Raw genomic sequence first — 25481 nt, 5'->3', positions numbered from 1 at the left:
CTGGAATACAAAAACATTAAGGATTGTATGTATTATTGTAGGGCATTGGTGGGCAACTCCAGGCCTCAAGAGCCACTGTCCTGCAGGTTTTAGATAACACCCTGGGTCAACACACCTGAATCAAATGATTAGTTCATCACCAGGCCTCTGGAGAACTTCAAGAAATGTTGAGGAGGTAATTTAGTCATTTAAATCAGCTGTGAATTAAATCTCGAGGTGTGGAGTTGGTCACCCCTGTTGTAGGGTCTACCTTACAATATAAAGTGCCTTGAAGCGGCTGCTGTTGTGATTTAGTGCTGTATAAATAAAACTGCATTTATTTGAACTGAAGGGAGCTTACAGAAAACTTTCCTGATGAACCAGTGGGCTGGACAAGACTGAGTAGTCCGAATACTTCAAACTTTCTCCCAGGTGTGCAGCTGTTCCACTGTCTAGAAAATGTCTTATTAGTCAGAGGACAATCTCGACTGCCATTAAATCTTTGTGCCCTGTCAATAAGGAAGGATCTTCTGTGTATAATCCACCTGAAAACTTGGAACTAAAGATCCAGTGTGAGGTCTTTTATAAGACACAGCCAACAATTTGGCTATTTATTGTCATTTAATGACATAAAATTATATGTGGCTCAGCAAGTCACCGCCTGAAAAGATCACATGGACCCTCATGCGCACTCATCGCTCGCAGGAGGTGCCATAGAGGTTGGATGTGATGTGTGTGAGGTGGCGTTCAATGGCAAAGACGCTGAGAGTCCAATCCATGAATGTTGAGACTGCCTATTGGGACGGGAACACCACCACTCTGGAATGGTGCCATGGCTGCAGTGATGCGGATGCTATACCAGTCTGTTGTGGTGAAGAGGGAGTCGAGCTTAAAAGTAAAATTATGACATTGCCATTCCTTACCCTCATCTACTGCATGGTCACAAGCTCTGAGTAGAGACCAAATCAGTGAGATCACAGATATGAGCTTTCTTCACAGGGTGAGAAGCTCAGTCATTCAACAGAGACAGAGTAGATCCCCGACTCTTAAACATCGAAAAGAACACAGGACACAGGACAGCCACTGCAAGCGATTTATAGAATACGATACTAGACATGAAACATATAATTATTTAAAATGAGCTCAATCTTAAACATTTGCAGGAGTTATATCAAACCATTTAACACTAAAGGGGTCATTTTTCTACAGAATAGTTATTTTAGTTTTTTATGCACAATCATTTTCCAATAATACAGTTTTATTTGTACTGAGGTGTTTTGTTACTCTTTTCCTAATGAAATGGTTTGATAATTTCCTCCACCTCTTGTCATTGTCAGTTAATAGTAAATAATTTTTTATAAGATATTTGTAATATAGCAGACATTTATGTAACTATAGTAGTAGTAATATCTCACAATTATTCAGCCAGGAAGGAGTGCAGAAAGGTGAAGATGTCCATGTAGAGTGCAGACGTGCAGTGAAAAAGGCACATTTTAATCTGCTCCAGTTTATCTTGTTAAACTAATAATTAGTGGAGCTTTTAAGGGTTGCGTTTCTGTAAAAGTCCCCGCAGGCCACTGCTTTAGAGTGACTCTGGCTATGTCGGTTAGTGCTAAACTTGGTTTTGGTTAATAGGAATGAAAATAATCCCTCCAACAGCAGGAGCTCATTTTGAAAAGACGGAGGGAATGTTGTTATTCCTGAATTCTCTCTGCTTTACTGTAAGTGACTAAAAAGCAGACGAGTTTTAAGGTGATCACATGAAACACTGCTAAACTTAGCAGTGACTATATTATATCAACAACTACATTTGTGTCCTTGGCTATAGTTAGATACCTGATAAAAGATAAGAAATGGCTACTACTAATCCAGCTGTCATTTTCAATTGATTGCTGAAAAATATTTCCTGTTCAGCTCCAGCGCACACGTCATCTAACATGCAGGAAGCTGGTTACTGTTACTGCTCTGCTTTGGCTCCAGGGTGAATTTCCTTCATACTTTGTAGGGTTGATAATAAAAGAAAAAGAAAGAGAAAGCAGTGCAAATTACAGAAAACTAGCCATTAGCTTCATATCCGGTTGTTCAGTGATGACGCGACGAATCCTACTTCCGGGCCTAAAGTAGTCTGCGTTTAATATGGCTTTTGTGTTGTTAACATGTTTAATGTTATGTATTTTCTTCTATTTGATCTCAAAAAGCTCCTAAAACAGTCAGTGATCACTGTTGACCTCCCTCAGCTTTTATTACCGCTAATCATTTATTTAAGCTCAGTTTTTAAAACCTTAGGATGTAACTACAGCCCAGCCCATGCAGCAGTATATGAATGACTAACCCCGTATTGTGGATGGATTATCTCAGTTGTTCTCCTGGCTGAAGTTTGGTCCTTTTACAGCATCCTGCCATGCGATTACATTTGTTCCTGACCACCGAGAACACTCACGTTAACTTTTATCGAGTGGAAAAAAAGTTAGCTTGTTCATATTATGCTAACATAGCTGTGTTGCTAGCGGTCACGTAGCACATCATTATATACCAGCTAGCCAAACTTAAGTAACCCTACAAACGTCACTGCTGTTTAGTTTTCTGTCTTCATTTATGTTGGAAGTGATAGCAGAGCTGTACGTTTTAATTTGTTTCCAAAACCCCGCAGTCAGGACATGCTATATTGTATTTAGATAGAAGCTAGCGAGCTAACTCCCTGCTAACTTCTAACTCCGTTAAATGTCATAAATTCCGTTTTCATGGATGTCTGGATGTTAAACTCAATTGTTACACCTGGTAGAGCAGAACGCTGATCATTTTATTAAAGATGAAAGACTTTAGACAGTTTTTCAACTCTCAGTAATGCCATAGTGATCGTTTGATATATGGACCTGCAGCGGAGTTTAGGTCCAGACACGGCCAGTGACGTCAGACTGAACAACCGGATTGTTAACTATATACAGATGAAGCACATAAGCACACAAGCGCAAATAAAGCGCAGGTCATGTAAATGTGACATAGGAGCCGATTATCTGTGATCAGTTGTGAGCGTGTTATGGAGTGAATTATGCAATGCCAACCTTTTACTGGAATCAGCTGAGGCAAAAAAACGAAAGTATCTTTTCATTTGACGGTGCATGCCAGAGGATGCAGCAGTAATAAGCTAATAGTGGAGCTCTCCAACTGTGGCCATCTGATGACTACAGAAGATTTAGAAAAGACGTTTTAAAGACACTTTAAAAGGAGGAACTGAACTGTCTGTCCAGAGATTCCTTGTGCTTTATTTTTTACCTACTCAGAGTTTCTTATCTGGAGCTTTTGGTGTTTGGAGAACTGCTACTGTTTACTTGGAGGTATTGGATGTATTTTAGGCCTGTTTTCAGAAGCTTGACTCGGGAGCAGAAACGTGACTGAGAGGTTTGAGGCAAGAAGAAAATGAAATCTCAGCCTGAGGCCAATCTCAAATGTCCAATCTGCCTTGAAATCTTTCAAGATCCTGTAATCCTGTGGTGCAGCCACAGTTTCTGTAGAGCGTGTCTTCAGAGATGGTGGACAGAGACCTCTGCTACATGTCCAATTTGCAGGACAACATTTTTACAAGGCGATCCACCACAAAACTTGGCTCTAAAGAATCTTTGTGAGGCCTATTTGCTGGAGAGAACTCGAAGATTTCACTGCAAACTGCACAAGGAAAATCTGACACTCTTCTGTGTGGACGATCTTGAGCCAGTGTGTGTTGTGTGCTTGCACTCAGAAACTCACAAGAACCACAGATTCAAGCCCATCAATGAAGTTGCTCAGGATTACAAAGAGGGACTCCGGAAACTCCTCAAGCCTTTACAAGAGAAAAGTGAGCTCTTAAACACCGTTAAGGAAGACTTTGACCAAACAGCTGAAAATATTGAAGTTCAGGCTCGAGACACAGAGAGGCAGATTAAGGATGTGTTCTCGATACTTCATGAATTTCTCCAAAAAGAAGAGAGAGCAAGAATTGGTAGCCTGAGAGACGAAAAGCAGCGTAAGAGTCGAATGCTGAAGAGGAAGACAAATGTTCTGAGCAGAGAGATTGCAACTCTTTCGGAGACAATCAGAGAAACAGACGAGGCGCTAGAAGCAGAAAATATCTCCTTCCTGCGGAACTACAGCGCTGCAGCTCAAAGAGTCCAGCATTCCCTCCCAGGTGTTGAAGAACTAACCCCAGAAGCTCTGATAGACACCGATAAACACCTGAGCAACCTCTCTTTTGCCATCCTCGACAGCATGAAAGATATGATTTTCTCTACTTTTAAACCTGAGCCGTGCCATCCCAGCTATCTACAGGCACCCGCTTACTACGATAACCACAGGGTAGCTCAGACCAGGAGGCCAATGAGTCTTGCGCTGCCAGAGAGTCAAGCTCGAGAACTCAGTCATATGCTTGACAACAAAGTCTTCCCACCACCACTCGCAAATCCATTATTCCCATGCCAGCCTGCTCAGGCTTCCGTGAGTAGTAACGTTCTTGGAAATGCAGGAGGTTGGGATTTGAGACCTGCAGCAACTTCAGTGTGCAATGAAGAAAAAAGTAAGCGTGGAAAGAAATTCATATTCCCCAACATATTAAAGCAAAAAAAGTAAAGGACAGCTTGGATGTAAACAGATATATATATTTTTTTTCATGTTAAGATGTATGTAGAATTCCTGATATTTGTCATTATATATAAATCAGTATGATTTGCTAGTTTATTAATTGCACCCAATTTACACAGTGGGGTAAATTAAATCCTCTTCAAAGCCTCGCAGCACAATTCAAACTGACCGTAAAGTTGATTTATTACACCTGTAAAAGTACATTAGGTTGACTATCTTACTTTTAGAGGGATGGAACTAATAAAGGCATATTGAGTGTTTCTTTGAAAAGAATTATTTATTAACAGTTGTCACTTTTGTAAAGTTTATGTGTTAGATTTTGTCGTTTTGTGTGAAAGGAACTAAATCTGACAGGATGTGAAAGCAAGCAGAATTTGAAAAAAGCTTCTGTAACCTGTTGTAATCAAGAATAAATTGATGATGTATTTGATTGTTACCATGTGTAATTACTGAGTACTGTTTAAAATAAAAATGTGTCGCTCCCCCAATTAACACCCAGGACAGGAAACACGTCAGAGCCCTCAAAGAAGCTGTTTGATGTTAGATGAACTGTGAGAAGAGGAAAAGTGAGGAACTGAGAAGGAATATCAGCTCTCTGAGAAACAGCAAGAGCTGGAGGACGGTGTGTCCAGACTGAGAGCTGGGGAAGGACAGCAATTTAGTGTTTTTACACTAAATTCTTGGTCTAGTATTTGGAGCACCCTAGTGTGTGCTCTGAAAACACACTGATTTAAAATCAGCAAACAACAGCGGGAACATTTCGATATTTACATTTTTATTCATATGTTTTATGTCAAACTTGATTTCTTAATTTTTCAGCACTGCAAAGTCTTCTTAGTTGTTCAGTTACAACTGAACAACAACAACAACAACAACAATGATAATAATAATAATAATAATGACAACAAATGACAGAGAGAGAGACAAAGCTAAAAAAAACAACAATATTATTATAAATGGGCAATGAGCTACTGGAGCTTTTTCTGTAATTTTACACATTTATTATTTATATAAAATTGTGAAATTGCACCTTTTTTTCTTATATTAAGACATCTCAGGTATTAAATGTGTAATTAAATGTCTTTACACTGACAGAAAGGGGCGTTTCACTGGACCACCTTGAGATTGAAGTGGGTTGTTTTCAGCCTGCGGTGTAGATGTAGATGATGCATTGCCAGGTTGACTACCATTTGCAATAACTAACCCCAGCCTGAAAATGGAGAAACACACACACACACAGACACACACAGACTATTGCATCATACCTCTCCGTCTGCTCTGAATTTAAAGACGTAATAATCCTTTCTCTTTAAAAGCTGATGGAGTAATCCTGTTTCATATGCAAAAGGCAAAAGATGAAACATGTGGTCACAACAAACTCTCTTCCTGTCATCTGCTCCACTCTTCCTTCTGTCTCTCTGAAGGAAATAAAAACTCTCCCTTTTCTCTTTTTCTTCCACTCACACTTTGTCTCTCACTCTCTCTTTCTGCCCATCATTCAGCCTGTCACAGCATGGCACAGGACAGGGACTGTGTGTGTGTGTGTGTGTGTGTGTGTGTGTGTGTGTGCCCTCCCCTTTATCACAGCTGCAGCTCTAAATCCTTTTAACCAGCAGCAGACGCAGTGAACAAATAGAATGTTTTATTTATTTTCTCCTTTCTTTGAATAAAATATCCATCCAGCTTCCAGTTTATTTTGTCTGCATGTTTCACTGTGATTTTAATATAAATATTTGTTTTTAAATAAAGCACTTCTGTAGCAAAACTATCAGGGCAAACAAAGTAAAAGCATCTTTTAGTATTTTCTATGTCAAAAAGATCAATTTAAGTAGTTATTGTGCAAAACAGGTTTCAATTTCAAATCGCCAATCTTTACTGAATAATCTTAATAATGACAAATCTACTGAATTATCAGCAGAAAATTTCAGCGATCAAGGTAGCCACACACACACCTGTAAGAGAAACAGAAGATCTTCATATTTCAAGTGTTTTACACGAATTCACTGGATTTCTCTGACTGACTAATCAATTATATAATTTCAGTCGTGATATTTCAGGAAGATCAACCTGTCACATGTGTGCAAATAATGAGGAAAGAGTGGCTCAAATATGTAATGACTGAATGATTACACTAGCGAGTTCAATACTGCACCACAATAATCCATTTTAACTGAGCGTTTTACTAAAGACGGTAAAAATTCATTACCCGTAAGTTCATACTTTAGTGGATTAACAGGGAAAACTTTCACACACTTTTAAAGTTATTGATTAAAAAGTAGAAGATGTTCACTATACTTTGTTCACTCAAAAGAAAAGTAATGCTAGAATGTAAAAACTGTGAAATCATTTCCTTTCTTCATTATAGACACAAAGAGTGAACGCACAGGGTGACCAGTAACCAGCAGCAGTGGTTATCATGTTTGCTGTGCTGGGATGGTTCAGGCTCTATATTGATCAGGATTTGAGGCAGCAGTGAAGCAGAGAAACAATGTCAGTGGAGCAGCAGAACAGAAGCCAGTCAGTGATAAACTCAACCTGCCTGACACGATTAATGCTGGTGATACAGTGTGACCTAGATAGGTGAGGACATGGCTGAGAGTGACACTGCAACTTCATTTTGACTTTCTCATATGTCTGTTTTTTAACTGCTGTTGCTTGTTTTTGCAAATGAACCAAACCAACTTCTCATTGTTTGGAAAATGATGTTTTAATTTAAGAGTGGCACTCCACAGGTTCACACAGCTCATGCTAAAAAGGCAGAGCGCTGATGGAAGCGGGCTCACATATTTACTTGTGACCTGTGATGTCTGCCTGCAGATTATGAGACTCCAGTTATTTGTGAAGCTTTGTTAGCCTGTTATGAAGGAGATACTGATAAACAAAGAATTGTAGCTACTAGTATGTAGACTTTTCAATTCAAATCAATTCAGTTTTATTTATACGGAGCAGAGAAAAACCCAACAATCATATGACCCCCTCTGAGCAAGCACTTTGGCGACAGTGGGAAGGAAAAACTCCCTTTTAACAGGAAGAAACCTCCGACAGAACCAGGCTCAGGGAGGGGCAGGGCCATCTGCTGCGACCGGTTGGGGAGAGAGAAGGAAGACAGGATAAAGACATGCTGTGAAAGAGAGATAGAGATTAATGAACTTTTAAGTGTTAATCAAGGAAGTGGCAGTAAGCCAACTTCCTTTAGTTACACCAACAATGTAAGTATTCAGACTTTGAGCTAGAATGTTGTATTCTCTACTATTCAGACATTATTGTTACTGTTCATGCTCAGCTGCTCATTGATGCTCACAACGCTCAGGTTTCAAACATTAATATCAATGACAGGTGCTCTGTTCACACAAGGTTGGTGAAGCTTGGCTAATAACACTGCATCAGGTGAAAAATTCCCATCTCACTACAGACACTCTGCAGTGTGTGGTTTTATATTTTTACAGTGTCTCTGTATGACACTATAATGTAAAGTCAGTCTATACCTATTATATAAATATAACTATTTACCATGCCGTAATAATAATCCAAAATGTTGTTTACTTCACAGATCTTTTTCGCTGCGTGTTACAGTGATCATTCTAAATACAAAGTAACATGTAATTCAGAAAAAACAGCATTGATTAGAGAAAACTGATCAAAATAAAGATTATTGTATTATTTTTAATTCCATCTTATATCATGACATAAGATAAATACTCTAAATACTCCAAATACCATTTTCCAAAATAGCTATTTAATACAAAGCAAGTTGAAACTCTTGCATGTATGACCTGAGCATCCAAATTTTCTACATTACATTTATTTCTGATCAAATTTCATGACTTCTCATGGTCCCCACTTCCTTGGCTTTAAAAACCCTCAAAATACCGCAGCTCTTCGGGAATGAAGTACAAACACTTTCCTCTGTCTTTCTCTGTAACATTAAACCCAGTGAAGCACTTCCTGTATCCAACATGATTCAGGATGGGCTCAGCAGGCGGGAATAGACATGATGTCATTCACTATGACCTCATCAGTCCAGTGACCACAGAGGAAGAAACGCAAGTTGCAATGATGGAGACAGAGTGGGGAAGTACAAAGGCAAGGCAAGGCAAGTTTATTTGTATAGCACAATTCAACAACAAGGTGATTCAAAGTGCTTTACAGAGACATTAGAAACAAGAACAAATAAAAAGCATGATTTAAAATTGAATAAAACAAGCAAATAAACTAACTAACTAATTAACAAACAAACAAACAAACAAACAACAGTATATAAAATCAAAACAGATAAAATCAGAACAGTAGATAAAATCAGTAGTTAAATGTAAGTTTTGAAATTTAAGCTTAAAGTGTGGATTTGGTGCTTTATTCAAATGCAGCTGAGAACAGCTGAGTCTTCAACCTGGATTTAAATAAACTGAGTGTTTCAGCTGATCTGAGGCTTTCTGGGAGTTTGTTCCAGATATAAGGAGCATAAAAGCTGAATGCAGCTTCTCCGTGTCTGGTTCTGACTCTGGGAACTGATAAAAGACCAGATCCAGATGACCTGAGGGATCTGGATGGTTCATACTGGGTCAGGAGGTCATTGATGTATTTTGGTCCTAAACCATTCAGAGCTTTATAGGCCAGCATCAGAACTTTAAAGTCTATCCTCTGACGGACAGGCAGCCAGTGTAAGGACCTCAGAGCTGGACTGATGTGGTCCACTTTTTTGGTCTTAGTGAGGACTCGAGCAGCAGAGTTCTGAATGAGCTGTAGTTGTCTGACTGATTTTTTAGGTAGACCTGTAAAGATGCTGTTACAGTAATCAAGCCTACTAAAGATGAATGCATGGACTAGTTTTTCCAGGTCCTGTTGAGACATCAGATCTTTTATCCTTGATATATTCTTGAGGTGATAGTAAGCTGACTTTGTTATTGTCTTAATGTGTTTTTCTAAGTTTAGGTCTGCATCCATCACTACACCCAAATTTCTCGCCTGGTTTGTGGTTTTTAGATGTATAGATTGAAGTTCTCTGGTGACCTGTAATCGTTTTTCTTTGGCGCCAAAGACTATTACCTCAGTTTTGTTTTAGTTTATTTGGAGAAAATTGTGGCACAACCAGTCATTGATTTCCTCAATGCATTTACCAAGAGCCTGTACAGGGCCTCGGTCTCCTGGTGACATTGTGATATATATTTGTGTGTCATCTGCATAGCTGTGATAGTTTATTTTGTTGTTGTTTATAATCTGTGCCAGTGGGAGCATGTAGATGTTAAACAGAAGGGGTCCCAAGATGGAACCTTGGGGAACTCCACATGTGATACTTGTCTGCTCAGATGTGAAGTTACCTATTGATACAAAGTATTTCCTGTTTTCTACGTATGTTTTGAACCAGTTTAGTACAGTTCCTGAAAGACCTGTCCAGTTCTCCAGTCGTTTGAGTAATATGTTGTGGTCACAAATACAAAACAATACAGAACAAAGAGAATGACTCAAAAATGATGCTAATAGTCGTCATGATGAGGACAGGACGATACCACACAACTAAAAAAAAACACAGATCTAATCACCTGTAACGAGATCTGCAATTACAACTCTTCCACAGATTTTTAGTGAAGGTTTGTGGAGCAGTATGGCCAACGCGTCTCTACACAGGCGATCTGAAACAGACTGAACACAGCCAATCTTTGGTCTCACAGGGCTGCCAAGAGGTCTGCCATGCCTGCCCTTCACCCTCAGACCAGTCGATGTCAGCAACATGTGCACTGGAGCCTGAACATGTGGAGGAACATTATGTTGAACAATGAGTCCAGATTGTGCCTTCTACAGTTGGACTCTAGGGTCAAAGTGTGGAGAAGACATGCAGCGTGCTATGCCCATTGCTGCACTGCTAGTGTAACAGCTTTTGTTGGAGGCAGTGTGATGGTGCGGTGCAGCATCACCCTCACTGGAAAAACAAGGTTTGTCGTCATCGGCAGCAATTTTAAAGCAGAGAGATATCGAGATGAGATTCTGCAACCGGTGGCAATTTCATATCTCCACAGTCTGGGACTGAACTCTGTCTTCCAGGATGACAACGCCCCCGCAGACTGGGTTTATCACCTGCCTGAAGTTCTGACCTCAAGCCCACTGGAAACTTGTGGTATCAGCTTAGGCGTGCACGTCATGCCAGAGTGACCAAGTTGAAGAATGGGATGCCATCCCACAGTAATGTGTGATCAGCATGGGGAGGAGGTGCCAGGCTGTGGCTGTGTATGCTTCTTCCACATTACTGAGGTCCCTGTTTGTTAAATGAATATATTCTTAAATTGCCCGTATTTCTTATTCCTTCAGATCAATTCAGTAAATGACACCAAACAAGATTTAATAGCAGAATAAGCTGTTTGGCCTTGGCAGAGAAGATTTGGCAATTTTTTATGGGCACAACCCACACACTCAACTCTGCTGCTCAACCCACAAATGCATTTTCGTTACAAATCTGGCACCATTTAAAAGGGAATAAACAGGCTTTCCAACAGATTGCCAAGAAGCCCTGTTACAACAAAAGAATAATCGACCAAACACAGATGTCCTTATTTTTTGTGCTGATCTCCAATAGCAATGTCATTCTCCTCATCATGTTTCTGCTCTAAATCTCCTCCATTCTTTCTCCAAATTCTCCTCTCTTGAAAGTTACTCACTAAAACGGTCAATCTAAAATATATCGTTAGTTTGTTCATATAAAAAAAAAATTATAAGGGTTATTTTAAAGAAACTCCAGAGCTATGTGTTAGAGGCTAATCAGACAGCGTAGACTAAATAGGTCATTTGCTTACGGATATAGGCTGGACATGTGAATCACACATGTCCAGCCTGGGGTAGCTCAGGGGGTAGAGGAGGTCATCTACTGATCGGAAGGTTGGTAGTTTGATCCCTGGCTCCCCCTAGTCTGCATGCCAAATATCCTTGGGCAAGACATTAACCCCAAGTTGCTCTCCGATGCATCCATCAGAGTATGAATGTGTGTGAATGGGTTAGTTACATAGCACTTAAAAAAGCACAGAAGATACATCTTGTGTGATTGGGTGAAGGTGGCATGTTGTATAGAGCACTTTGAGTACTCCGGGAGGGTAGAAAAGCGCTATATAAGAATCAGTCCATCTGCCATTTACACACGTGCACATCCAGGGCAGAAATACAAAGACACAGTAGTATATTATACATCCTACATAAACCACTGTATATCTGTTTACCACACATTGATACATCTGTATATATGTAGCACATGTATATCTGGCCATCTGTATAGCAATATAGAACATCTGTATGCTATACAGATCATCTGTACATATGTACATTTGTCCATAGTACATCTATATATTTGCTCTCTGTATAGCAATATAAACATCTGTATACATAACTTATTTGTACATAATCTGTTCATAACTATTCCCACCTTTTACCCTTATCTGTATATAATCTGCTCCTATTGCACTTACTGCTCCTGCACTTCTGATTAGATGCAAACTGTATTTCATTACCCTGTATTTATACATCTGTAATGACAATAAAGTTGAGTCCTAATTCTAATCCTGGAAAACTGACCAAACATCATCCATCTAGGGGTGAAAAACATCCTTTGACACAAAGCTAATGTCTCAGACTGCTCAGGAACTAAAACATAGCTTGTTGCATCAGGATGAACTGATCTGGAGAGACATCGGCCTAATCATATTCCAAGGAATGAAATGAAAAAAAGACGCTAGTTTTAGATCAGAAACCATTAGTCGTGTACTGTATCTGCACTAGAATAAAAATAATTCCAATAATAATTATAGCTTCGTTTTAAAGAATTATACTGCTGTCCTGTGTTCATATCACAATCCTTGTTTCTAAATACTTCTTAGTTTCTCAAAATGCAAATGTTTCAGGATGTAAAACATCTCCTCTGCTCGTCTCATGATTCAAAGTTCCACAGCTGTTTGTGAATCAGCAGTTTGCAGTCTGACGGGAGAGTGCTCACATGAGATCCCTTTCATCTGTCTTTTGTGAGATTAAAGTTGGGATTAAAGCCACGCTGGGAATGGTTTTTATGTAAGGCAGTAGGTGTTTTATCAGCTGAAATCACAGACTGGGTGTTCCCCAAATGTTCCTAAACTGAAGCTGTTTTCTCCCCGGGGGAACCCTGATTTGTGTAAAGATGATAAAGCAATTTAAAGAAAGGAGAACGCTTTAAAAGAAAATAAACTACTGAACAAAATCCATAAACACAAAACACTATGCTAGAGCACATTATTACATATTTTTACAACTATATGTTTTTAACATTTGCTCTGGTATTTGGAATGTAAAGTTTCTTGAGAAGAACAAAATCTATCATTCACATTGGCTCCTGGTGTGTAACATCCACCCTTCCTTGCATCACCTTTAGACATAACTAGGTCTCCATCTATTGGCCCCACCCAGACCACATGGTACACTCGCAGACAGAGCATTCAGGGTGAACTCATCTCTCCGCCGACGCTGTGTCATAAATCATTCAAACGAAACCAAACATTGTGTGTTTCTGTTAAATGCAGTAAGAGGGTGTGCTGCTGTGACACCAGAACTTACAATAAATGGAGTAGAGGTGGACACATGGAAAGAAAAGCCAGCCACTAGACAGACTGCAGCAACAGAGATATTTACAGGGCGTGTGTGTGTGTGTGTGTGTGTGTGTGTGTGTGTGTGTGTGTGTGTGTGTGTGTCCCAGAGGTACTCGAGCCCTGCCTATGAATAATGCATAATAGGGGAAAGGGGAAGAAGATCTTCTGTCCCTGATCATTAATCTTTCCTCCTCCTCTGTCTCGTGTTTCTGACCAAAGAAATGCAGGAAAGGCTGCATCAGCAGCAGAAAACCACCCTGCACCACCAAGACTGATACAAAACATTTACAACATCCCTAAAAACATAAAAGTATCATTTCAAAGGCTAAATCGAAGAAACCATCAAACCGTTTTTGTCAAGTATTATAGTACATGTAGGTTCAAACACACGAGGGACGAGCTCTGGTTAAAAAGGAAAGTGCAGTTTAGCATTCCTTCTGAGTGTTTGGCCTAAGGATTAATTACAGCACATTTTAAACGGCATACTTAAAGGCTATAAATGCCATCCCCAAAAAGTAACTGAAATTGAGTGATACTGACCTTGAATACTGAAAATGTTCAACTGCTGTTCTAAATTAAGTTCATGAGGACAGAGGGACGTTAAATAAATCTACAACCAGGCAATATCTGCTTCCTTACATATAAACAGTTGTAACAGTTAATGCAATACTTTGGTTAAACCCTTTGAATTAAAGCTGGAAATCACATCTTGAATGTTTGATTTAAACCTGCTGTGTTGGTGTACAGAGACAAAATTATCACAATTGGGCCACTGTCCAAATACTTGTAGGCCTAACTGTAATCATTTATTTGCAAATTAATAAAAAGCGCTTTTTTCCCCTCTATTTAACAATTCCGATCATATAACACACAATTAACAAATAACTAAGCTCAGATTTGAGTCCCATTCCAACACATTTCACCATCAGTGATTTGGAGGCGACCATTTAAGTCTGACCATTAAGACGGAGAGAAATGATCCAGCCAAGCAACATGGACAACAAACCAGTGGAAGTCTGGATTTTTGTCTCATGAGACCAAATGTGTGCAAAGCTTTTAGTCAAATTCATCTTACAACAAAAAATTGAAAACACATTGAAAACTTTATGCATTAAAAGGTGAAATCACACTCACTGTAGCTATAAATATTAGCAGCTAGAATCCTCTTAACATTTTTAAGTTAATGCACCGTCACAAAATGTTTACCATGTACTGACTAACTAATAATATCTATTAATATCAAGACACTCCACATATTTTATAAAGGCCACACTTCATGCAATTAAGTAATTAAGTCTTATTAAATTAATTCCACAGAACTGGTTTAACTGTACATTACATTATAATACATTCCCCCCTTTACTTTCCAGTTCAGCTTCCTTCTGGGACTGGACAGAAGCATTAGTGGCACAAGCCATGTTTTTTTTCCTCCAGTAATTATGGATAATATTACACACACACATGCACACGCACACACACACGCACACAGGAATCAGACCCTCACACACAATGTGAAGAACACTTCCAATCATCTGATACATTCACGGATGATAAATGTTCCACGTCTCTCTGCAGGAGCTGATAACAGTTTCGCTGTGAGTCGGCTTTCTCTACAAACTGGCCGAGCTGATCCAAAGTAAAAAGGCAGGCAGAGAAAAAGAGGGAGGTCAAATCAAAGGACATTGTCTTATTAAAGATGATTATTTTGTTGAGGAGATTTTGGTTAAAAGGATATTCGACTGGTTCCCTCCCAACAGCAGCGGCTTGACTTACAAGCAGAAGCAGAGAATATGACGCTAAATGTGATTCAGACCATTTTTGCTTATAATAATTTGACAGTATCATTATAAAATATCTGAAAAGCTTCTGTGTTATTTACAGTAGAAGCACTTTCAACAGAATTTGAAACAGAGATTAAGTGAGGCTGAAGGTTGCTGCTAGGTCATCTTAGATCCATCGTGTGATTTGGACCCCCCTTGGAGGGGTTGCCACAGCAACCTCTTACCTTATACCTATTATCCCCTACTGTCACGCCAACCCTCTCCATGTCCTTCTACACTATATCCATTCTGTCCTGTTTTCACTGACTTTCATTCCTCTTTTCTCCAGAGCATACCTCCACCTCTCAAACCTCACTTCCATCTGCTCAGTACTCTCACACTCACTACAACAATGTTATGTGCAAACATCATAGACCATGGAGACTCCCGCCTGACCTCATCTGCCAACCTGTGCATCAGGACTGCAAACAAAGGGCTCAGAGCAGATCCTTAATGCAATCCCACCACCCAACTTCAAACACCTCACCAATGTCTCACTGTCCTCATAGTACCACCGTTGTTGGTACTTCTCTGCCACTCCTAACTTCCTCATACCCAGGTATTACCACAGTTCCTCTTCTGGTACCCACTTTGCCTTCTCTAGATCCAAAAAGACAATGTGGAACTCCTCTGACCCTCTTTATGCTTCTCCATCAACACTGTCGAAGAAAGGCTCTCACCTGGAGTGCATTTTCTCAGCATGTAGTCATACCGCTGCTTGTTGATCATCACCTCTCTTCTTACTTTCTCTACATGTCTCATCAGGTTTATCCCTCTGTAGTTACTACAGCTCCCTCGTTACTGAAAACCAGTACCACTACAGTTCTCCATTCCTCGGATGTCCTTTCACTCTCCAAGATCATGTTAAACAGTCTGGATAAAAAAAATCCACTGCCCCCTCTAGTAGACATCTCTATACAGGTTTGTCATGTAGACCAACCACCTTTCCGCTCTTCATCCTCTTCATAGTTGCCCTCACTTTCCCCTCACGCCTTTCTTCTCACTCTCTCATTTTCATTCATCAATCTGCTCCTCATAGTACTTGTTCCACCTTCTCAGAACACTCTCTTCACTTGTGTGTCTGTAAACGCCTCTCACAACTAGTTATGATATTTAGCAGCATAAATGAATGTCAAAAAAAAGTGTCTTGGAAATAAAGTTGGGAAGGAATTCTACACTTTGTGGAGTAATTAGTACAATTTAAGGATAATTTTTGTCAGCATAAAACTGCAAAAACCTTTGATTTCGTCATCCAGAGCACATAACATCAAGTTATAAATTCAACATCTGTAAGGATGTTTTATAGCGAAATGAAAACGGTGAAACTCATTCTATATGAGGCCCTTCTTTTTCGGTTTCTGTGCTACAAATACAATTCTGTATTGGTAATTCATGTACGGGTTTATCCAAACTGTATCCACAAATGCATTCATTGGCTCCTAAATAAAAATTATAACCATAAAGAAGTATTGGAAGAAACACCCTTCAACCATGCTATGATTGTTAACACTGCATTATACAGCCTTTCTGCAACATGTCTTTGGAACGCCACAAAAAGGCAGAGGATAAATGAAGTAATGCTCCTCCCCTGACATTAACATCAGCACAAAAACTGTTTATCAGGAGCTTCATGGGTTTCCAAGGTTGAGCAGTTTATGTAAGTGGGAAGTGTTGGTAGCACAGTGCTTTTTTTCAGCATACATTTCTGATCTCCAGGAAATTTGTATTTTTTTCTCAAAAACAATTGGGTATTGTACAATAAATGGGTTCATCTTATATTCAGAACCAACAGCACTTGAAATTAATACATATGAACTGCTTCACCTATGAGCACAGAGCTAACATCCAACATTCAAGTGTTCCTACATTCTGCTTTTGTGGAAACAGAAGCAGAATAAACCTTAACCCTAACCCAGATCATGTGATAGCCACTCCAACCTCAGACACACATACACTATGGCTGGTTTGTTCTAGTTAAACATGTGGGGGTGGTGTGTGCCACAGACACACACACAGCACTATTGTGTTATAAAGAAGGGCAGGGAGACCTTCTGGTCTCTCTCTTTCTCTTTGAGCTTTTATAAAGCTTTATTACCATATCACAGCTTGAATGGTTTAAGCGTCCTTCTTAGAGCCACTTTTAAGGAAGCACTATAGTGCTCCTAAGGACAAAGCAAAAAACATGTAGGAATGACCATCTGACTAAACTATTACAGTGCAGTGAAAAAGGATTCCTGCTCAATCATCGTAATGCCAGCAGCTCACCAGCCTCTATCTTTACTGTTCTCTCCCTGCTGGGGCTGTAGTGCATCAGCTCTGCAGAGAGAAACTGCGAGGAAAGGGAGCTGACAAACCAACCAGCATGCAGTTCACCACATCAGCAATTAAAGAATGACTCCTGGTTTCTGACATGTTTTAGCAGCTGTAAACTGCAGCACACCTGCTAACACAACCCGTCTGTAAAGATCTTTCATAATAAGGTAATAATGGTCATAAAGTCTTGTGCCAACTGCTCCAAAATACAGTAAATAAGACCATTTGCTCAAGAATACATGTCACACCACAAACCCATCATAAACAGCATTTCACATAAATCAGACCGAGCCAGTCATAAAGAGCTGTCTTTTGACAGACGTTAAGGATTTCTGCAACAGATCTGTGATCCTCATAGCAGCCTGATAACAACATCATTATTACAGGATTAGTGCGAGGCACACAAAAGCTACAGATGAACCAAACATTCCTGATCGATAAAATGGGGCGAAACTGCAAAAATGGTTCATGAAGTTGGTTAAAAAGAAAATGCTTTATGACATTATTTAACCTTTATTTGTCTTTGAAACCTTGTACATGACTAACCAAGTAAAATCTGAACAGACATTCATGCAGAAAAGTTATCTTTACGCGCAGACTGCTTCTATAAAGGTTTATGCATGTTATCCCTAAAGCTTTGTCCAGATTTGTTTTGTTAAATGCCTTGAAAATGAACTTTACCAAAAATCAATTCAGGTCAAGGCGATGGCTGCTGGCTAATTAAAGGTGACTCCGGGAGAGTCTGGTCCTCTGATGTCTGGAGTCTGAGAGCTGGTGCTAACAAAGATGTGTGGAGTGAGTCTCCTGCATTAATGCCAATCATCCTGTCGTAACCAGCACAGTAAGACACAGAGTGGCAGGCTTCCTAGTGTGTCCAAAGCCAAGCCTTCATGCTATTTAATTGGCTGAAATAACACCCGGTCAAGTTTCTAAGTCAACATGGGGGAGGTGCTTTCATCAGAGTAGCTGATGCTGTCTGAAACAGCAGCAGCCGACCTCCAGGAGAAAGAAGCAGACCAGATGGTGACGATAACTACTTCATTTTTAACTACCGTTTTTCAGGATTGGTGCAATGCTAGAGATGTGCTACAACAGTAAAGTAACAACCTCTTAATCTTTTTATATGAAGCACAAATGAAACACTTTGAATTATCAATGTTTTTATGCATTATTGTTGTGCAATGTTATATTTTACTGCTTCGATTGCGTATGTGTTCATTAGTTCACAGACACAGATGACTCCTTGGACTACTCCAAGTCTGTATTTTTAGTCAATTATCCTGGTAAGCACCTGCTTTTAGAAAAAACATCCTTCGTTGCAGTCTCAATACTCTGATATTCTTGCATTATATATCTAAAGTGCAGCACTTCAAAGCAAACAGAGCAAAACTGTGCAAACAGCGATTCTATCTGTTCCTATAAGTGCTCTTCTTTTGCATAGAACATTTCTGCAAATTCAATATGTGCCAAATGAGGAATCCAGTTCCATCCATCTTGGTTATCAACACTGGTAAAGCAAACCTGGTCCACAGTGTATTTCTAATGTGCCTAATGCTGTTTGTGAAAAATAAAACATGTCTCCAGTGACAATCAGAGTCTTACTGCTATTATCAAAGTCACACGGAGGCTGAAAACCTCACTGCACCAAGATAAAACTGTCCTCTTTCTTTGCATCTACTAGTGATATTCATTTGTTTTCATTTAAATTAAGTCCCAGTACTTAACCTGACCTGTAGTAAAAAGACATTATCGGGTTTAAACTTATTATTAGAGGCCAGTTTAACATGATAATGAGACTTTTGCTTTCTACCCAGCTCTAAGTCACTATGTGACCAACATAAACTCTTAAGGTTACTGTTTCTGAGTGTCATCATCACCCCATAAGATTAAAGCTAGTTCAGGATTAGTCCTTAAGAAAGCAAAGGAGTCATATTTCTTCTCTTCCCTCTCTTCTTTGTGTAAGCCTGGAGTTAATCCTATAAACCATCTTTAACAAGAGCGACCTACACCCACTTCACCCTCCATCACCTTTCTTCTGATGTCTATGCTTCTGTGCATCTCTGTTTCTCTCTCTCAGTCCAGTTTTACAGCTCAAGCGATAGTTACATCATATCCTGTGGAGTGGAAAACAAAGGCAGTGATCTGGATTGTATTGACCACGAACACTATACAGCTAACCAATAGGAAACAATGCTAATGACGGGCACACGGGAAATCGTACGGTCTACGGTCTGCGTCTACAACTACAACAACTTCAGACTTAAACACAGTTAAAAAACGACAAAAAAGCAGACGCAATTAAGCATAACTGAACTGATGTGAGGAAAAATGGAAAAGAACAACACTCTTTGTCAGAATATAGACCAATATGGGATATCTATCTGAACCCTGTTCATCAGAGAATCCACAATAAAATCTGAATACATGGAAAATAATGTTTGAAATCTAAACTCTAAGCACAGGACTGGAATTCACCCTGTGCTGTAACTAATGGCGAATAAATGCTCCAAATAAACACTATATATTTGGTTAATGTGAAGATATGTCCCTCCTATCAAGTTAAACTGATAGCAGAAGAAAGAAAAAGAAGAAATGCACACTTTTTGTTTTGCATCCAACAATTTCTATAAAACTATGCTGTAAAAAAGTATTGTCGTCCTTCCTGGTTTCTTATTTATTGCATATTTGTCACACTTAAACGTTTCATAGGATGAAAAATAAATGTAATAATAGACAAAGATAAATTGGATAAATGCAAAGAGCATATTTTAAATCATGAGTGAATTTATTAAGGGGAAAAAAGCAATGCACACCTATCACCTATCTGCATCTCAACCAGATTTAAGTCTAGATTTTGATTAAGCCACTCCAAAACATTACACTTTGAGCCATTCAGAGGAGGCCTTGCTTGAGTGTTTCAGCTCAGTGTGCTGCTACATAAACCAAGTGTCCTTGGGCTTCCAAGCATGTAGTAAGGACTTGATGTTTTAGTGAGAAGATTGATGATTCCCTGAATTACGACACATTAACCAGGTCGTGAAGAAGCAAAGCAGCCTCACACTATCACACTACCACCACCATGCCTGACTGTGAGTATGATCTTCTTTTGATGAAATGCTTTATAAGTTATAAGCCAGATGTAACGGGACTCGAGCTTTCCAAACAGTTCAACTTTTCTTTTCTCGCCAATATTTTCCAAAAGTCTTGGGGATCATCAAGATGTTTTTTGGCAAATGTGGGACCAGCCTTTGAGACTGTGTTGGCTTTGGTCGGCAGTGGATATCATTTGGCTCAGTATCGTTTTTCCTGTTGGATCATGACTGCTGACCATAACTAAGACAAGTGAGGTCTGCAGTTCTTTAGATGTTGTTCTGGATTCTTCTATGACCTCCTCGGTGATATGTTGAGACGCTCTTAGAAAAAGTTCTCCATTTGTGAATAATGGCTCTCGCTGGGTTCTCTGTAACCCTTTCCAGACTGACAGGTGTCAGTGACTTTGTTTCTAATCTGCTGTTGAGTTTCTTTAGATCGTGGAATGATGCTTTATGAGATAATTTATTAAACAGGTATGGCAGTAATCAGGCCTGGGTGTGGCTACTGATTATTAACCTCAGCTTTCCAAAACAAATGTGGTTAATCACACTTAATCCATCCCTTGATTTAACAAAGGGAGCAATTACTTTTTCCCTTAATAAATAAAATCAACATTTTAAAACTAAAGGTTGTCTGAAGTTTTTTTGATCCGTCATCAGGAAGGAGACAAACACTTTTTTTAAAGCACTGTACTTCCATCACTTTGAGAAACTGTCAGTACTACAAATCTGCTTACATTATGCTCCTTTCAGCAAAAAAACTGTCCTGTATTCTTCCCCTGAAAAGGACAATGTTACATTTCTGTTGCAGGAATTAAAGCCTTTTGTATGCACAGCACTTTGCTGTCTTGCAATGAGATACTGTGCAAACTATAGTGATCAAACATGTGAATAATGAACTCTTCATTTTCAAACACAGCACAGGGAGACAGACCAAACAGGAGACAGGAAACCCGACTATGCTTACATTTGTTTGTTAGACTGGGTTAAGTGGAAGTGAATGAGAACTTTGTTTGAGCCCCATTTTGCATTAAGAACCTAAAAACATTCTGAGTGTTCAAAAACATCAAAAGCAGGCACCAGGTCCTAAAACTGCCAAGGTAGCAAACCAGATTTTGATATGAGGTGAAAGAGAGCAGTAAGAGAAGCAGGGGAGCAGACTGGGAACAGAAAGGAGAGGTGTTGCCCTCTTTCTGTATGCAGCAGGCAGAGCGAGCTTCTGCAGAACAGGCCTCCATAACAAAAGCTAAGATAGAGAGAGAGAGGCAGAGATTGGGAGTCACCTCCCTCTGCTTCTGTCTCCCTCTATCCATTTCCTTTTCTCTCTCTTTCTTTCATTTGCATCAGTTTGGGTGCGAGAGCGTCACACAACTTATTAAATCAGCATTCCAGGAAGGATTACAGTGACACACACACACACACCCTTTCATGTAGTCAAAACAGAAGAAAGGGTACTCAGAGCAACAGAGAGCAGGTTTAGCAGTACATACCACATCTCTGTTCATCCTTTAGTCCATCTCATTTCTTCCTTCTCTGCTTTTCCGTTAGAGGATGCAGAGTGAGGAGAAGGGAGGTGCCGTTGATGTTGTGGCAATCCCACTGCAGAAAGAGAGCGAGCGAGCGAGAGACAGAGATGATGCTAACACAGGAGAGGCTAAAGCTAAACTAGCCACCAGCTCAGTATGGGACGGTGGGGTGAAAGGACGGATGGGAGGGATGATGATGATGATGCGGCACCTTTCAGTTTGGAAACAGAGAGGGAGTGAAAGAGAGAGAGAGAGGGGTCGCCCTGTTACCTTGGAAACTGAGATGATGTGATGGAGAGGGTGGAGCTGAGTTCTGATTGGCTGACAGGGTGTGGTGCTCCCCTTCCTGAGGGAGAAGAGAAAGGAGGGGGGAGGATGACAGCGCAAAGGCTGGGTTGTGAGAAGCAGCTGCTCTCTCTCTTTTCTTTTTTTCCTCTGATGCCAGAGGACACATAGGGAGCACAGGAAGTCCTCAACGCCCCCCACTGGACAATCCTGGAAGTGCAGAGGAAGATGAGGGAAGCCAGCACAGTACAGCACATTCCCTAACACCAAATTCTATGTTACACAGGTTTCTCACAAAGCAAAAGCTCTGTAACATAAACATGTCCCAACTTTGGGGATAAATAAAGTATAAATAAATAAATAAATTATGAAATTTAATAAGAAAAAGAAAAAGTCTCACATAAATTTTTATATATTAAAAGTTATTTCAAGAAATGCATTACAATTTTAAACACATAGGGAAATAGATAGAAAGTATATTTACATGGAGTGAGAGATAAAAGGGGCTTAATGTGTGTGTGTGTGTGTGTGTGTGTGTGTGTGTGTGTGTGTGTGTGTGTGTGTGTGTGTGTATTAACTAAATGCCTGGTTAATACACAGTACATTACTGCATATGCATAATAGCAGCTCAAAGCACAAGTTTGAAGAAGAGGTGTAGTTTCATTGTCTGATAATACTGCCAACATGCAGCAACAAGCTTAAATTGTGTGTATTTTGTGTGTTTCTTTAGGTTGTAGTCTTTGCATTAGACTCTTTTAAACTGCATTCAAATCCTAAATGTAAGCATTTATACAACATATAAACCACTAGTAACAGTTATTGGTGGGTGATAATGTATTGAAACAGGCACCGTATATCAATATTTTTTTAAAACAAACATAAGTATTCTGGGAATACTATGGACAAGAGGGCTCATCTCATGCACCACCATCCTGAGGTAATTTTAGCTGAGGAAATTTACATTTAATTGGCTCAACCAAAAAAACAACCAACCAACCAACCAGCTACCTCCTTTTTCAGAGCAAGCTAATGGCTCAGTCAGACGAGGGAAATGAGGACAGCAATGTCACTGCATTTACAGAAAATTGGTGGCTACATGGTGACTGAAATTTTGATCACATTCTGTCACCTATTGCAACTTGGGGGACTAAATGAGCTTGAGGATGTTGCACACTCTCCTAATCAGAGTTAGCCTTTCTGCAAACAGTTACAGTCTGATCTGGACCAACTGCAATCACTCAGAGATTGTTGAAGGTTTGCAAATAATTGCTGTGTCATTTATAAATGCAGGTGTTGATATGATGTTGCCATCAGTCTGACTAGGACCGATGACAGACTAACGCCATCTTATTACAACATTTTTTGCAGGTTCAAGTGATCCGATAAGATCCGTTTATCTTATCGGATGAAACAAAAGATTACAAAGTTTAACTTTGCGGACATAACTTGAAGCAGAAAAATTGGTTAAAAAATCGCAAAGTATATTCGCAATATATATTACTGCAATACTAAGCATGTCATGCAAGAAAATCACAAAAATAATTCACCAGATAGTAACAAACACGTTGAAAAACCTCAAATAAATACATTTTTTTCAAAATCAATAGTGCAATTTTTTGTTAACTCCAGGATGGAAAGAGAGCCACTACATCTGCTGACAAATACTTTTTACCGATTGCTGTAAGGAAATCACTATACTGTGCAAAACACAGTATTTTTTTATATTTTTCTTCCAAAAAGCCAGATTTTCTTGTCAGCAGTTATCCAGGCTACTGAAGGTCTTTTAAAGTTTGTCTTTGGACACTGGCTGCTTTTTCACTCATTGTCAGTCTCGTTCTTGCACCTGACTATTTTTTAGATAATTGTTTGTTTGACAGGCATAATGTTTTTGCACCACCAGGGTGATTCCCAAAGATTAATCTGCCAAAAACGTGGCATGTCTTGTCATGGTGTACAATGTTTTGAAGAGACTGAACAAGCAGAGGACAAAAGAAGAAGTAGCCGTTCTAGAAAATGATTTACAGCAGATGAACAGGATCTGAAAGTAATCTTCTACAGAAACAGGAAACAGTGCTACTGTGTTTTACAGATGGCTGTAGCTACTTGCATCTCAGCTCCAAACCACAGGGGGTGGTTGATTCTATTTTGGTGATTCCATCAACTAAAACTGATGGAAACATGAACACAGAAAAGCACTGTCAGAGTTTGATCCACCAAGCACTAACATCTGGGAAATTGTGTGATTTAAAATGCCCAAACAGACAACAACAGACTTTGTCTGCCGTCTTTGACACCACAGCACCATCTGCTGCCAAGAAGGTAAGTTCAGGTAGGAAACTGGAGACAAAAGGCCGCTTTACATCAGTTATTCACGGCGCATTTCATTTCTTTCAGTGGCTGCATGTGCAGTTTTTTCTCTTAATTCACCTGTTCGTTTACTGCTAGAAATCAACAAACAAACTCCTGTGTGTATGAAGAAACTTCCAAAGGGAACAATATTAACTACAAAAATCTTACATGAACTGCTCGTGTGTGTCCACTATTACTAGCCTCTGACACTTGCATTCAAAATGTTTACATTTACTTCAGATGTTGGTCAAGTGGCTGTTTCTTCTTCCTCTTCTTCGTCTTTTTTCTTGAACAGAAATTAAATGTAAAGTGCTGGAAACTTGTATCTTCGCTATGCTTACAAAAATGTATATTAAAAAAATCATATATAGATAATTTACAGAGCCTTTAAGCTACTTTATATATGAAGCTAATAAGCGACCCTAGCACTTGCAGAACATCCCGCGGCCACCAGAGGGCCTCCTATAGAGAGACGCGATGGGGTTGTGGGTGGATTCATGCTGACATAACGTTAAAAAAAAGATCTAAATAAGCTTAGTGGTTAATAGTATGGCAAATAAACTGCCTTATATTTAAATGTTATGCTAATCATGATTTATTAGGCATAACCAAAGTGCCTCTGAAGTAACGTTTTTTTTTTTTGCCCTTATTGTAACACTAATTATTATAAGTCAGTATTAATCATATGATTAATAGCTGCAGCAAATCAAGCACTCAACATTGATGTAATGAATTAATGGAACAACTGATATAATTTTATTTTTAATGACAAAAAATAATCCAATTTCCTGTGACTTTAAACTGAGTATAAAAGAAAGAAATATGATCCATAATTTATTCGTCATGATAATTGACACACTTAAGTCAATTCATTAAGTCGTGTTCTGTTTGTCAGTAAGCATAGCTGCTGATATT

General features: G+C 39.3%; 1 protein-coding gene across 1 annotated transcript in view; it reads right to left on the bottom strand.

The window, feature by feature from the left end:
- The window catches only part of akap6 (A kinase (PRKA) anchor protein 6), a 225386-nt gene extending 203214 nt beyond the window's left edge, over positions 1 to 22172 (bottom strand). Inside the window, exon 1 of the mRNA XM_082516526.1 lies at positions 21897 to 22172. The gene's annotated coding sequence lies outside the window, so the exon portion shown is untranslated. The remainder of the gene's footprint in view (positions 1 to 21896) is intronic.
- Between the last annotated feature and the right edge of the window lie 3309 nt (positions 22173 to 25481).

Source organism: Aulonocara stuartgranti (assembly GCF_965226115.1).
Source record: "Aulonocara stuartgranti genome assembly, chromosome: 19".
Lineage (NCBI taxonomy): Eukaryota > Metazoa > Chordata > Actinopteri > Cichliformes > Cichlidae > Aulonocara > Aulonocara stuartgranti.
The sequence above is the reverse complement of the archived record's forward strand: the minus strand, read 5'-3'. Positions and strand labels throughout refer to the sequence as shown.